This window comes from Oryctolagus cuniculus, chromosome 3, assembly GCF_051225735.1.
Source record: "Oryctolagus cuniculus isolate XC-2025 breed Fujian yellow rabbit chromosome 3, ASM5122573v1, whole genome shotgun sequence".
In the NCBI taxonomy this organism is placed as follows: domain Eukaryota; kingdom Metazoa; phylum Chordata; class Mammalia; order Lagomorpha; family Leporidae; genus Oryctolagus; species Oryctolagus cuniculus.
The window spans coordinates 97,787,487-97,802,730 of NC_142869.1; the positions used below are offsets into that span (position 1 = coordinate 97,787,487).

The 15,244-nt window shown below is 40.0% G+C and overlaps 1 long non-coding RNA gene across 1 annotated transcript in view; it reads right to left on the minus strand.

Annotated features, from left to right (window-relative positions):
- The window catches only part of LOC103348754 (uncharacterized), a 48,566-nt gene that overhangs the window by 3,839 nt on the left and 29,483 nt on the right, over window positions 1-15,244 (minus strand). The gene's annotated exons all lie outside the window — the stretch shown is intronic.

Here is a 15,244-nt window from a genome sequence, read left to right on the forward strand (position 1 = left end):
ACAGGACAGAATTATGTAAAAATAAAGAAAAACACTTGACTAATTGGCAAAACTGGATAAAATGGTTACCCAACAAACTGTATCCATGTCCTAAGACCCATCAGCACCATAACAAATGCCAGAGAACAACTGATGTACTTGTGTTCAGGTCTGACAATCTTTGGGTGAATTCCAGGTCTATTTTACCATCTGTGTAAGTTTGGGGAACATGATTTAACTTCTCCAAATCTCTGTTTTGGTTTCTTTTCTTTTTTTAAGTTTTTTTTTTTTTTTTTCATTTTGTAGTGGGATTAATCTCAAGATTTACCTTATAAAGTTTTGTGAGAGTTAAACAAGATGATGCATCAAGCACCTGGTGCATAGAAAACAATTGTTAGTCATTACTGATGACATCTGCATAGTTTCCTTGAACCCATACACAAGAACACTTGGGGTCTAACCTGGCACCATTTCTACTGTTTCCTGGGCCCTTTCCACGTTGTTTGATGTCCCCAACTTGTAAATGACAGAGCACACTCAGCAACTAAGCTCTGGTCCTGGTAGACAGAGAAAGCTCTTAAAAGCAGTGTTCCTGTAGCCGGCGCCGTGGCTCAATAGGCTAATCCTCCACCTTGCGGCGCCGGCACACCGGGTTCTAGTCCCGGTCGGGGCGCCGGATTCTGTCCCGGTTGCCCCTCTTCCAGGCCAGCTCTCTGCTATGGCCAGGGAGTGCAGTGGAGGATGGCCCAGGTGCTTGGGCCCTGCACCCCATGGGAGACCAGGAAAAGCACCTGGCTCCTGGCTCCTGCCAGGATCAGCGCGGTGCGCCGGCTGCAGCGGCGGCCATTGGAGGGTGAACCAACGGCAAAAAGGAAGACCTTTCTCTCTCTGTCTCTCTCTCTCACTGTCCACTCTGCCTGTCAAAAAAAAAAAAAAAAAAAAAAAAAAAAAAAACACTTAAAAAAAAAAAAAAGCAGTGTTCCTGGCCGGTGCCGCGGCTCACTAGCTAATCCTTGACCTTGCGGCACCGGCACACGGGGTTCTAGTCCCGGTTGGGGTGCCGGATTCTGTCCCGGTTGCCCCTCTTCCAGGCCAGCTCTCTGCTATGGCCAGGGAGTGCAGTGGAGGATGGCCCAGGTGCTTGGGCCCTGCACCCCATGGGAGACCAGGAGAAGCACCTGGCTCCTGGCTTTGGATCAGCGCGGTGCGCCAGCCGCAGCACGCAGACCGTGGCGGCCATTGGAGGGTGAACCAACGGCAAAAGGAAGACCTTTCTCTCTGTCTCTCTCTCACTGTCCACTCTGCCTGTCAAAAAATTAAAAAAAAAAAAATAGTGTTCCTCCAGCCAGGAAGGCTGTTCTCATCCAGAAAGAGGAAGACAGTGGATCAGGACTGTGAGAAAGACTAACAGGCCAAATCAGCTGATCAGTTCAAGCAATGAATGAGGTGAATAGCGCAGAGAACTATCACAAAAGGCTTTCCTTCCTATGTCAGTGTTATGATGAGTTATAATTGATGTTATCTCTGCTTTCCCCACCATAGGAAGGACTTCAAGAGAAAAGAACTCTCAGAAGCACCCTAGATTTAGATAGAAATTTCACTAAATTCTCCATTCCTCTCCATCACATGCTTTGTAGTTCATCACAAACTAAGCAGTATTAAATTCATCTATACTTGATTATCTGTGCTTGGAGCAACTTAAAAAATTATTTTTAATTTTAGGCTAATTCTCACCACCACTCAGAAAAAAAAAACATATTTGTAGATTACTTGAAATTTATTTTTAATTTTAGGCTAATTCTGCCACTCAGAAAAAAAAAGAGTGGATGAAACATGTGAGTTCAGAGACATGAAAATATATCTTGATAACAGAATAAGAAAAATAATATTATAAAATACTCACACAATTGTAATTTTAAAACTCTTACTCTATATTCCAAAATCCAACAACCAAATATAAGTGGATCTTGTGTTCAACAATATGTATCAAAATCCAGCAATATGTATCAAAACTCAACATATATAACATTGTTAATGTTTTAGCTACATTACTGTTCTGTTCTATTATTCAAATTAAGCTATAACTTTCTTTCCAAAGGCAAATTTTTAAAATTTACTGTATACCAATATAGAATTATAAGTACAAATGGAAACAATTTCCTACTTTAAAAGGGTCATTTCCTTAAAATTTTTTAATTTATTTGATTTGGACTCAAAATACATTTTTACCAAGGAAATAAGTTTATAAATCATCATTAAATTTATGAGATTGACACATAAAACCTGTTTAATGTAAAATGTACCTGAAACACACTAATACCAGTCTATGAACAACTTTAAGTCAAGAGGGCCATAAATTTAGTCCTGTGAAGATTAAAGGGATTGTCATCAAGGATTGAGTTTCCAAGCATTAGGACATACCAGGCAAGACATCTGATAGATCATCACCACCATGTCAACATCATCATCATTATCATACCACACTTCACTCAACATATTAGTACATGGTGACTACCAAGATGACAATAGTAGATGGCCAATAAAATTACACTGCATCATTATAACTTCTTAAGTGCAGGAGTGGCACTGCCAGGACCTTACCCCCTCTTTGGCACTTCATGATGTTTATTTTCCAAGGGGTGTCATGAGCATTTTCTTAATGTTTTCGTTAAGCAAATGAAGACTCTCAGATACTACTACCCATATGTCAACATGCCCCACCTCTGAATTTCGCCTTGTGCTGTGGTGATACCAAACCCCTAAAGCACAGCTTGGAAAGGTCTAAGAAAGAAACTAGTGTAGTACCTAGTTAGCATAGTCATTGGCTTTCTGGTAGCATCTCAATAAAATCACTGTACTAAAGCGACTGTGCCCTTTTTAAAAGTCGCATTGCAAAATTCTTTTACAACTTGTGTCAATTCCTCATGTATTTCAAAGATTACCAACTATCATCATCAGAGTTTGTGCCTTACCCCATTTTGGTTTTAATTTTAACTGTAAACCTTACTATACAAGGCCAGCATTGTGGCACAGTGGGTTAAGTCACCTACAAATCTGGCATCCTAAATAGCACCAATTCAATGCCCAGCTATTCCACTTCTGATCCAGCTACCTGCTAAGTTGCCTGGGAAGACAACAGAGGATGATCCAAGTGCATGGGTCCTCATCACATAAGTGGGAGTCCAAAATGGAGTTCTCGGCTCCTGGCTTCAACCTGGCCCAGCCCAGGCCACTGCAAGCATTTAGAGAGTGAAACACCAGATGGAAGACCTCCATCTTTCTTCGTCTCTCCCACTCTCTCTGTAATTCTGCCTTTCAAATAAATAAAAATAAATCTTTAAAAAATAAAATAAGCAAAATAGGAAAAAAAACCTTAATATTCAAAGCTATGAATGATAGCTTCCTGTCAAGTCCTTCATGCATGCCATCAAATAGATCCTACGTGCCATCAAATAGGTCCAATTAATAAAAATACTGACTGCACTCACTCATTCCTACCGCATGTCTATACTTTCCAGTAAATACACATTACCCCTACAGTTGCAATCCACCTAATGCCCTTTGTTCTAATCAAATTGTAGTAACAAAACATGCACTGGCCCCTTTAACAGAATTAAGCAGGGACTTGGGAGCAGGACGTGGAGAGAAGGGACTAGTTGTTTAATGGGTATAGAGTTTCAGTGCTGCAAGATGAAAACTGGAAATATATTTAACACTGCTGAAATGTATACTCAAAAATAATCAAGATGATAAATTTTATAATCTATCACAATTGATTTTTCAAATAAATAATGTAGTCAAACTGCTTCTTAAAAACTGGTGCTCTTGGGCCAGTGTTGTGGTGTAGTGAATTATGTTACCACCTGTGATATTGGTATCCCATATGGGTACCAGGTTGAGTCCTGGCTGCTCCACTTCCAATGCAACTCCCTGCTAATGTGCCTGGGAAGGTAATAGAGGATGGTACAGGTTCTTGGGACCCTACACTCAAGTAGGAGACCTGGAGGAAGTTCCTGGCTCCTGGCTTAAGCCTGGCCCAGCCCTATCCATTGCCATCATTTGGGGAGTGGTGAACCAGTGAATGGAAGAGCTCTCTCTGTGTCTCTTGCTCTCCCTCTTGCTATAGATCAGAATTTCAAATAAATAAATAAATCTAAAAATAAAATAAATAGGGGCTGGCACTGTGCATAGAGTTAAGCAGCCATCTACCACAGTGTTGGCATTCCACATTAGGAAAAAAAAAAAAAAAACTAGTGCACTAACTCAATAATAAATGATGAATTATGGAACATCCAAAAAAAAACTAAATTAAGGATATCTTAATATTTAAGTTTTAGGCAGCCATGATCTTAGTTTTCAGCCCTGATTTCTTTTCTATGAAAATACTGCCTAGGAAATTATCCACAATGTTTTCAATTCCAAATAGATTGACTTGTGACTTGACATAGGAGAAATTGTGCATGAAAATACAGGTCAAAAATAAACAAATTAATGAAACTCAGGATATAGAATTTCACTTCTCTTCTGAAAGAGTCAAACAGTGAAACAAGAAAACCACCCTTCCCAGGTGCTCTGTTCTGAGGCCATCACTGCCACACACTGTTACCATCTAAAATCTCAAAATTTCACTACTTGGTGGACCAAGCAAAAGTTGAAGCTCATTGGGACAAAAATACTCCAGACCAAACCAGACTAGTTTTCAGTGGTTTCTCCATTTTTGTAACAGTTCTATAGAACATTACCACCCACGTTCTTTAGAGTTGATGACTTCTGGTTGTGAACATTTTACTCTGGTTAACTTTTTTTTTACTTTTTTACTTAAAAGTATGTTACAGAATAAAGATTTTTTTCAGGATTTAGAATTATAATGCTTTCTTTGAACAAGCTGAGCAAACTAACATTTGTCTCCTGCAGTGAAGGAGGAAAAATGGGATCATAGAGTACAGTGGGCAGTTTACAAAATTAACGTTTTATAATCCTGCCTCACAATCTGGGATGGAATTGATCAACAGCCAAAGCACGTGGTTTCCTTTCAAATGGAAGATATCAAGGATAGAATAATAGAATAAAAACTGAGAATAAAGTACACTGATTCAAAAAATTGTAAGGATATTTTCTTTGTATATACATTTCCACTTCAACCATTCTATGACCTAATCAGTTGTGTTTAATTTTTTCTTTACAAAAATGTAATGCCACATATACGGGGTGTTCAAAAAGTTTGTGGAAAAGGTATATTATGAAAAAAACTTCAAGTAGAGCTCAAAAATTTTTTGCATCAAAATAAACATATCGTTTAATTCTATTTGCTACAAAATGTTTAAATTACCCTCACGTTAACTTTCTAGCATCTATCTTACAAGGTCTGCGTTGTTTGGTAGATTAGAAGTAGCAAAACCTTGAAGGCCACGGTAAATCTAAGGTTTGTGGTGATACCAATAGTTTTAATAATAATAGGTACCTATGACTTACACATCTCAGGCACTTTGAGCATACTCTTTTCTAAAACAACAACAACAAAGATTTATTTATTTGAAAGGCAGAGTTAGAGAGAGAGAGAGAGGAGTGCAAAATCTACCATCCAGTGGTTCAGCCCCCCAAAATGGCCACAATGGCTAGGGCTGGGCCAGGCCGAAGCCAGGAGCCAGGAACTTCTCCCACGTGGGTACAGGGGCCCAAAGACTTGGACCATATTCTGCTGCTTTCCCACACGCATTAGCAGGGGGCTGGATTAGAAGTACAGCAGCCGGGACTCGAACCAGCAACCATATAGGATGCTTAGCACAGTGACTTTACCAGCTGCACCAGAGCACAGGTCCCTTATGGCATTTTATATGAGTTTGATGCCAACATTTGTATGAGTTATGATGAAACAGGCTTACAGAGATTAACTAATTTGGCCAAAACCACATCCTAAAAAAATACTGTAGTCTTAACTACAAATCTCTCCTTTGCCATTAATGTAGCTTCATTTCAGTATGAACTATTCTATATCATCTGTTACAAATCTTTCGCCTATCTTCTCTATCAGTGAGTTCCCTCTTGCTTTTCGTACATTTTATTGCCCAACAATTCCTGAGTAGAAACCATATCTTGGACACTGAGGCTTGTTTTGATTGACTCCATGATTTAGCTAAATGTGGGCATCAGCTAACTGGTCCTTGACCATCAATAGCAGCTCCTTTGTTCCACTGCCACCTCCCAGGCATTGATGCCTGACTCACTCATATGTGTTCATCAAGCAAAGGGGTTACAGACCATTTACTACATAAAGCAGCATCCATAATGGCATATATTTTGAAATCCACTTGAATTCAGCACTATAATCACTAGCAATTCAGGGTATTCCACAAGACACTAATACCCATTGCAAAAACCATAATCAACACCAGTGAAGAGCTATATAAAGACTGGCACAATGGCCTGTTCATTTCTCTGCCTCAGATCTAAATTCCTGTCCTCATATTGCTCTATGCCCAGGTGGGTATATTCATGACTTCCCTAACGAGTCCACAGTAAGGGCAAACTCTTGACAGGTCACTCAGGGCCAGCCTTGGAATGTAAGACTAACAGAGCCAGAACCTGGACTCACTGGAACCATGCTATGCCATTACAGAAGAGCAAAAGGTGATCCAAAGAGGCCAAGTGGTTTGCCCAAATCATAAGCTAACAAGCAAAAAAGTAGTGACTTCAAAACCCCAACTCCAGGGGTTTTGGACAGCACTGTGGTGCAGCGGGTTAAAGCCCTGGCCTGAAGCACTGGCATCCCATATGGGCGCCGGTTCTAGTCCTGGCTGCTCCTCTTCCGATCCAGCTCTCTGCTGTGGCCTGGGATAGCAGTAGAAGATGGCTCAAGTCCTTGGGTCCCTGCACCCACGTGGGAGACCTGGAAGAAGCTCCTGGCTCCTGGCTTCGGATAGGTGCAGCTCTGGCCTTTGTGGCCAAATGGGGAGTGAACCATCAGATGGAAGACCTCTCTCTCTCTCTCTCTTCTCTGCCTCTTCTCTCTCTGTGTATAATTCTGACTTTCAAATAAATAAATAACTAAATCCTTAAAAAAAAAAAAAAACCTAGTCCAGTGCATGCTCTACTGGGAGACCAGGAAAAGCACCTGGCTCATGGCTCCTGCCATCGGATCAGCGCGGTGCGCCAGCCGTAGCACGCCGGCCGTGGCGGCCATTGGAGGGTGAACCAACGGCAAAGGAAGACCTTTCTCTCTGTCTCTCTCTCACTGTCCACTCTGCCTGTCAAAAAAAAAAAAAAGACTCTTATACAAAAGGCTAGATCACTTACTATACACTGTATCTACCGCATTTTGTGTCATCCTTACAACCTCCACACAAAATAAGTATTACTACTGTGCTTACAAATGAAATAGACGAAATAATTTAACAAAATTCCTAAGACTGGAAAAAAACAACTGCAGAAGTTCTCTACTGACATCTTACTTTGAATGTAATGGCCAAATTCCTACCAAAAAATAATAATCCATAAGGAATTGTAACATTACACAATGGGAGACTGATACTGAGATTAGAGGAGGGAAAGTTTTGAATCTAAAACCTGGGAAGCAGTGCATAAATACTCTGCTTTTATTGTTACTTCTTTAAATTTTGCTTTTCCCCAAAATTGGCTTATCAAAAGGAGTGGAGCATTGTGGTGCAGTGGATTAAGTTACCACCACCTGCAGCACCAGCATCCTGTATGGGTGCTGGTTGGAGTCCTGCCTGCTCCACTTCTGATCCAGCTCCCTGCTAATGAACCTGGAAAAGCAGCAAAAGATGGCTCAAGTTCTTGGATCCCTGCACCAAGCTCCTGGCTCCTGGCTTCAGCCAGATCGAGATCCGCTCTGGCCATTACAACCATTTGGGAAGTGAACAAGCAGAAGGAAGATTCATTCTCTCTCTCTCTCCCCCTCTCACCCCCCCCCCCCACTGTGTGTGTGTGTGTGTGTGTGTGTATCTCTGCTTTTCAAATAAATAAACAAATCTTTAAAAAAAATTTTTCAGGGGCCAGTGTTGTGGCACAGCTGGTATCCCACATCATAGTGCTGGTTCAAGTCCTGGTTACTCCACCTCCAACTTAGCTTCTGGCTAATGTGCCTGAGAAGGCATCAAAAGACGGCTCACATACTTGGGTTCCTGCTACCCATGTGGGAGACAGGGATGGACTTCCTGGCTCTTAGTTTGAGACTTCCCATATCTGTCTATTGTAGCCATTTGGGGAGTGAACCAAAGGATAGAAGATCTCTCTCTCTCTCTCTTGCTCTGCCTATCAAATAAATAAATAAATCTTAATAAATCAAATAAATCAAATAAATAAAGGGGTGAGCATTTTGCACAGCTGTTAGAACCAATACCACCACCCCACCTTGAGACACTTGCATCCCATATCAGAGTGTCTGAGTTCAAGCTCTGGGTCCACTGCGGATTCCAGCTTTCTGCTAATGTGTGCCCTGGGAGGCAGCAGGTTGTGACTCAAGTACTTAGGTCCCTGAAACCCACTTAGAAGACCTGGATTGAGATCTTAGCGCAGCGTTCAGGTCAGCCCAGCCATAACTATTACAAAAATTTGGGGAGTGAACTCATTTATGGAATCTCTCTCTCTCTCTCTCTCTCACACACACACACACCTTTTAAATAAATAAAAATAAAATGAATTTTTAAATGCACCAAATACAGTCAGATAAATCTAATAGGTGAAAAAAATAAATCTAAAGCCAAAAAACAGTCAAGAAAGACAAAATTCTTGCAAGTAAGTCTTATACACTTGCCAGGTCCAGAGTATAAATTTGAATATGAAGTTTCAGACAGGCTCCTTCAAGAGGAAACATAACCCATTATATGATTTGCAATGTCCCTAAAACAAAGAACAAGGCATTGGCTCAGGAGAGCAATCATTCCCAGTTACAAGACCATAGAGGAATTTGTTCCTACAGCTCTCTTGGAGAAGGCACAGCATAAAGTGGGGGAACAGTAGCTTCAACAACATTCTCACAGCTGAGAGTGGGTTTTTTGCCTAGCAGTTAAGACACCTGTGTACCCGATTGGAGTACCTGGGTTTAATTTCTGGCTCTGTCGCCTGACTACAGTTTCCTACCAAAGCAGATTGGGGGAGGCAGTGTGGTAACTCCAGGAATGGAATTCCTTATTAGTAATTATTATGGTTACATGTCAGGAATACTCAAATGGAGAAGGTGCAAGTGACATCTGCTCAATGGTGCTTGAGGTTTAGCCTCTACCTGAAGTGGTCCTTAATTGGGACAACCCTCAGGAACAGCATGGAGCTGGACAATTAGTGACTAAAACGGTACATCCTGTCATTTCTTTTTCTCTGTGGGAGAGTCCATCTGGAAATCTGGAGAGCAGCCCTTCTTTGGAGATTAACTAAATGACTGCGGTCTTGCACTTCATGTCAATTGTCCATGCCTTCCAGTTCCCTCATGTACAAAAATAAAACTACTACCTGAAACAAAAAAGCCTAAGGAGTACAGGGTAAAAGGTAAAAGCACTATGTTGTCTCAGAAAACTGTGCACATTGATAAAATAAACTTTAAATTTATTATGACAGTTTTACCTGAATGTGTATTATAGTAGGAAACATGTATTAAGAATGTCAAATAATAAAATAGAAATTAGATATATATTCCTTCTAAACACTAGACAATTATACTAATTAATAACTTTCAATGGCTTGCAGTGAACTAATAGTCAAGTTAAAAGCATTGTATACAAAAAATATTGCATAGTCCTTCCAGAATGTTAAAAACATAATTCAGGGGCCCGTGTTGTAGTGTAGCTGGTTAAGCTGCCTCCTATGACACCTGCATCCCAGATGAGTGCCAGTTCAAGTCCCGGCTGCTCCTCTTCTGATCCAACTCCCTATTAAAGTGCCTGGAAATAAGTGGAAGATGGCCCAAGTGCTTGGGCCCCTGTCACTCCATGTATAGATAAAGATAGGGTTCCAGGCTGCTAGCTTCCACCTGGCCCAGCCCTGGCCATTGTAGCCAGGAAGTGGAGTGAATCAGTAGATGGAAGATTCTCTCTCTCTCTCTCTCTCTCTCTCTCTCCTCCTCAACTCTGACTTCTACATAAATAAATAAATCTTCAAAATAAATAATATAAATAAATATAAATAATATAATTCAGATTGTGCTGAAATGCAAGTTTCCATGTGCCCTTACCTATTGATGTACAATGTTATTAGACAGGAACAAAATGTACATTAACAAACTAAGATCAGAACATGCTAAGAAATAAGCACTCCGGAGAGAGTTCTACCACTTAACAGTTCCTATAATTGAGTCTGGAGTGGGCATTGCTCTTCCCCAATTCACCAGTTCCTGTCATACCAACCAAATGTAGTCAAGAGGAAAATAAGGAGCACTTGCCCTGACTGCATAGATTAAACCAATTTTTAATCTTTTATTTGTTTTTTAAAGATTTATACATTCATTCAAAAGGCAGAGTTACAGAGGCAGAGAGGGGGAGAGAGATCCTTCATCCACTGGTTCACTCACCAAATGGCCGCAACAACCAGAGCTGGGCTGATCCGAAGCCAGGAGCCCACAGCCTCCTCCAGGTCTCCCATCTGGATGCAAAGACCCAAGGACTTGGGTCATTCCCATTGTCACCCTCCCCCTCCCCCCCAAGCCATAGCAGAGACCTGGATTGGAACTGGAGCAGTCAGCACTCGAACCCGTGCACACATGGAATGCCAGCACTACAGGCAGCGGCTCCATCCGCTTTGCCACAATGCCTGCACCCAAATCAATTTTTTAGATAAAACACAATATGCAGTGCACAGGATGACTTACCTGAGGTTAAATGCTCACCTCTTCCTCTTCCAGATTGTCTATTCAATGTTATGTCCTTAAGAATTGAATTCTTTGCTTTCACAGTATTCTGTTTGCATTCCTTAAGAGATTTAATTTTGAAATGAAGGGGCTCAATGGGTGCCTCGTTTTCTTAAGAAGTATTGCACCTATGTCATGCTCTCTTAGCAGCCTAGATATACCTAACATCTTCTGTCTTATCTCCCATATTCTCAGACCACATGCATCATTAATTCTGGAGATCAAGTATATGAGAACACACCCATATTCCACATTAAATGAAATGATTGCCTCGTAAATTCTTTTAATGACTTTTGTTTCTTTTTAAATGTTTACTTATTTTTATTTATTTGAAAGGCAGAATTAGAGAGAAAAACACTTCCATCTTCTAGGTCACTCCCCAAATGCCCACAACAGCCAGGACTAGGCCAGTCTGAAGCAAGGAGTCAAGAACTCCATCCAGGTCTCCCTAGTGGGTGACAGGAACTCAAGTTACTGAGTCCTCCCCTGCTGTCTGCCAGCAGATGCATTTGTAGGAACATGGATTGTGAGCAGAGTAGCTCTGACTTGAACTGGCATTGCGATATGAGATGTGGGATCCCAAGCAGTAGCTTTACCTGCTGTGCCACAATGCCAGACCCTGAATTTTGTTTCTGAAATTATATTTTGTTTCTGAAATAATTAGGTCTCAAGTAATAACACGCCAAATTGAAAATCAGCTGTGATTTCTCAGTGATCACCATGCACATAAAGAAATGCTTCCAGAGTGAGAATATTTAACCTAAAAACCATTTTCAAATGGAATGACACTTTTTATGAATAATCTTTTTGATGATGAATGAAGCTGACATAACATTTCATTTTGTGTATTTTTATTAACTGTCTTTTTTACTTTTTGTAATTTGCAAGCAATGTAATTATGATCAGACCTTAAGCATCTTCCTAGCCCCTTGAAACTTACAAACTCTGATATGCCTTTGGTTTTTAACGAATGAGATGGCCCTGCCCACATCAGCCCCAGATACATCTCCACCTGAGAAGTGGAGACTGAGCCTCCAGCAACCCCACGTAAGGGTTGGACATCATAAAATATGGTCTAGACCTCGGGTTGAAATCTGCACCCAGGCTGCAGGCAAGTAGGCCAGCGTGGATGGAAGTGATACTTTCCCTGTGCGCTCAGAGCTCTTCAACGCCTGGAGGCTTCATTTACTCCTTCATTGAAGACTTTTTCCTTTTTTTTTTTAAACATATTTCAAATAAAGTCCTCTTTTGAGGTCAAGTTGGATATTAGAGGGAAAATATGTAACCAATCACATTCCCCTGCCCTCCATGCACTCACTCCCCAGATGACTACAACAGCCAGAGCTGAGTTGATCTGAAGCCAGGAGCCAGGAGCCTCTTCCAGGTCTCCCACCTGCACTTGGGTGCAGGTGCCCAAAGACTTGGGCCATCTTCTGCTGTTTTCCCAGGCCACAGCAGAGAGCTGGATAGGAAGAGAAGCAGCCAGGACTTGAACCGGTGCCCATAGGGGATGCCAGCACTGTAGGCTGTAGAGTTAACCTATTGCACCACAGCGCATGCCCCTATTTGTCTTTCAAACAAATAACAATAAATAAACAAAATCATCCTAAGTACAAGTTTTTTTTTTTTTTTAAAAAGCATCTTAAATAAAAATGATAGAAAGAAGTAGTTACAACTCATACCTCTTAAAATCTCATATTCAGTCTTTGGCAGCTACTTGAAGGTAACCACTGCAGCTAACAGCCTGGGCTCCCCACTAATAGTGAATTACGTGGGGCCAGAAGTCAGAAGTCTTCCAGGCTACCACCCCCAATGCTATGGACTCACATCCTTTATACTTTACTACTTTAAAGGTAAAATGCCGGGAAAGTATGAAAAATTGTGTGGGGAGTTATGAAATATTATTATTATTATTTAAAATTCCAGAGAGATTTTTCAATATTTACAATTCTGATTTTCTTGTGCATGACATTGTATGCCTAAAACAATGATACCATTAAACCTTAGAATTTAAAGCTTCCTTTGGGGCCATGTGCTATGCCTCTGAGGTATAGTAATGTGGGTCCCTGAGAATAAAAAAATGCAACTACTACAACCCATTGTGATGTTTCATGTGCGTGCTTCTGCAAGAATAATTTAAGCTCATTTTGCTGAAATCAAATCCTGTTTCTCCTTGTTCTGCTCATGGAGTAGATAACAGCAGCCAACCACCATCCTCTCCAAAATAGCCTTCCTGATGCTTGAAAGGCTTAAAGTTCTCTTCTCTTGTTCAAAATAAACATATTTTTCTGCAAAGAATGCATTTGATGTGTGCAACAAGCCAATATAACTCCTCTGCTGTGTCATCACATTGTCATTAATATGAAAATATAGAATATGAATTTTCAATCACATTGAAAGAAAAAGCAAAAGATAGTCCCATGTGATCACCCGGGTTTGTAGGCATTAATCTATCCCCTAATGCTGATATTGCCATTCTAAGAAAATGCACATAATGGAACAAAAATTTTGCATCAACGCACTTGCTGAGGGAAAAATAACGAATAGTTCTCTATCCCTGATGACTCATATCAGAGCACCCTGCCCCCAAAGAAATCAAGACACACTGTCACTGAAGCACATTATTATCCCTTAAGAAGACTATAAAATGTGTACATCACTCATTCATTGACATTGAACTTGTGCCAAAACTATTAAGAACACATATTAATAGACATCCCAAATGTGAAGAAATGAATACAGAATAAAACACAAAATGAAATTGGTATTCACTATTAATTTGTCTTTTATAAATGATTAAGTGAAGCATATGCAGGAAATAAAAGGGCAATAAATACCCTTTTATCACAAACTGGGGGATTTCTCTAACTCTAGACTTGCACACAACCAGTTCAGAAGTCTGCATGATTGCCTATGGTCAACATCATATCACTGCCAGATCACACATTAAACAGATAACCACTATTATTATAAAAGTGACTCCCTTGACCTCATATTTTGGTCTGGCTAGGAAATCCTGTATTTTCCCAGACTGGTTGTTATACAGTGCCGATCTTGTGCTGTGCATGTCAATTTGTAACAGTATAAGTAACCAAGGCCTTACACAGCTTACTCTAAAGCACACTTACACGAATACAAACAGCATAAGTTCAAGAAATATGATCAGAGTAGTTCTTGCAATGCTTTTTAAAAGCTGAAGTTTGCGTGTTGGGCTATTATTATTATTATTATAGTTAAGGTACAGTGTTATTTGGCAGCTGAATTTGACACGAAAATATAAAAGATTTGGGCAACCACATATTTGGAAATAGAAATCTTTCCTGAAAACATGGCTTTGGTTTTTAAACATAGCTAAATTTCTGGAAACTTCAATTTGTTAAAGACAGCCAAGACTTCAATCATATTTAACATATTCCTGGGGTTTACATATAGTGTTTCAAAGTAATAAACAACATCTTGTTTGGAGTAGCACGAAGAAAATGAAGCAAGCACTTCTTTAGAGTAAAAGCTCCACTTTTAAAAATAGTTTGGAGACTCATTCTTATGTTGGTAAAATCACAAAACACTATTCAGCAAACAAAACATGATGAGCTCAATTCAAGTTGGTAAACATTTTTTAGCTGGCTTCATTTGTAGTAAGAATTTTAATGTAACCATAACTTCAAGAATGCATCCCTTATAATGGAAACTTGAGGGGCAAAAGTTTTTTTAATGGTTAATAAGAACAATGGTGTCAAATTTGCACTTCAAAATCTGAAAAGATGTGATGACAACAGTAAATTGATTGTTTGAATAATTTAAAAAAATCACATTACAGTGCACTAAAATACATCTGCATTTACTCAAGAACACTCACTCTCCCTGCAATGACCAAAAGCCCCAGGCCTGAGGCACCAGTCCACAAGGTAGGAGCTATATGATATACCTTACCTCCAGCATGTAAGATTTGCATTAAAACTATAATTCCTTCAGATGCTTTTACTCAGGGACTCTCACATAATTGTGATGTCTAGAAACCCTTAAGTCACTTGGTAAGAGAAACAGACACTTTTCACAAAGCAACCATGATAAGCCAAAATAAAATCATCCAAAGAAAAGACATAGGCAGTTTTTTCTATACTCTGTATAATAAGTAAGGCCGAATTTCACAAAATTATGCTTTCTCCCTACACAGGGACTCGGCAAACAGAACACTTGTTCTAAGAACAATTACAGATTCACATTCAGATTACTTAATGGCAAATCATCTCATAAATAAATAAATATATTGCTTCTATGGCTAATATGCCATTTTGCCCACATTAATACTATTTTTAGGTACAATTATTTTGGTAGGTAAAACATGGAAGTTCATCTAAAAGTATAAAAGTTGGTGACATGTTATACCTCTTTCCCACATCTGTATTTTTT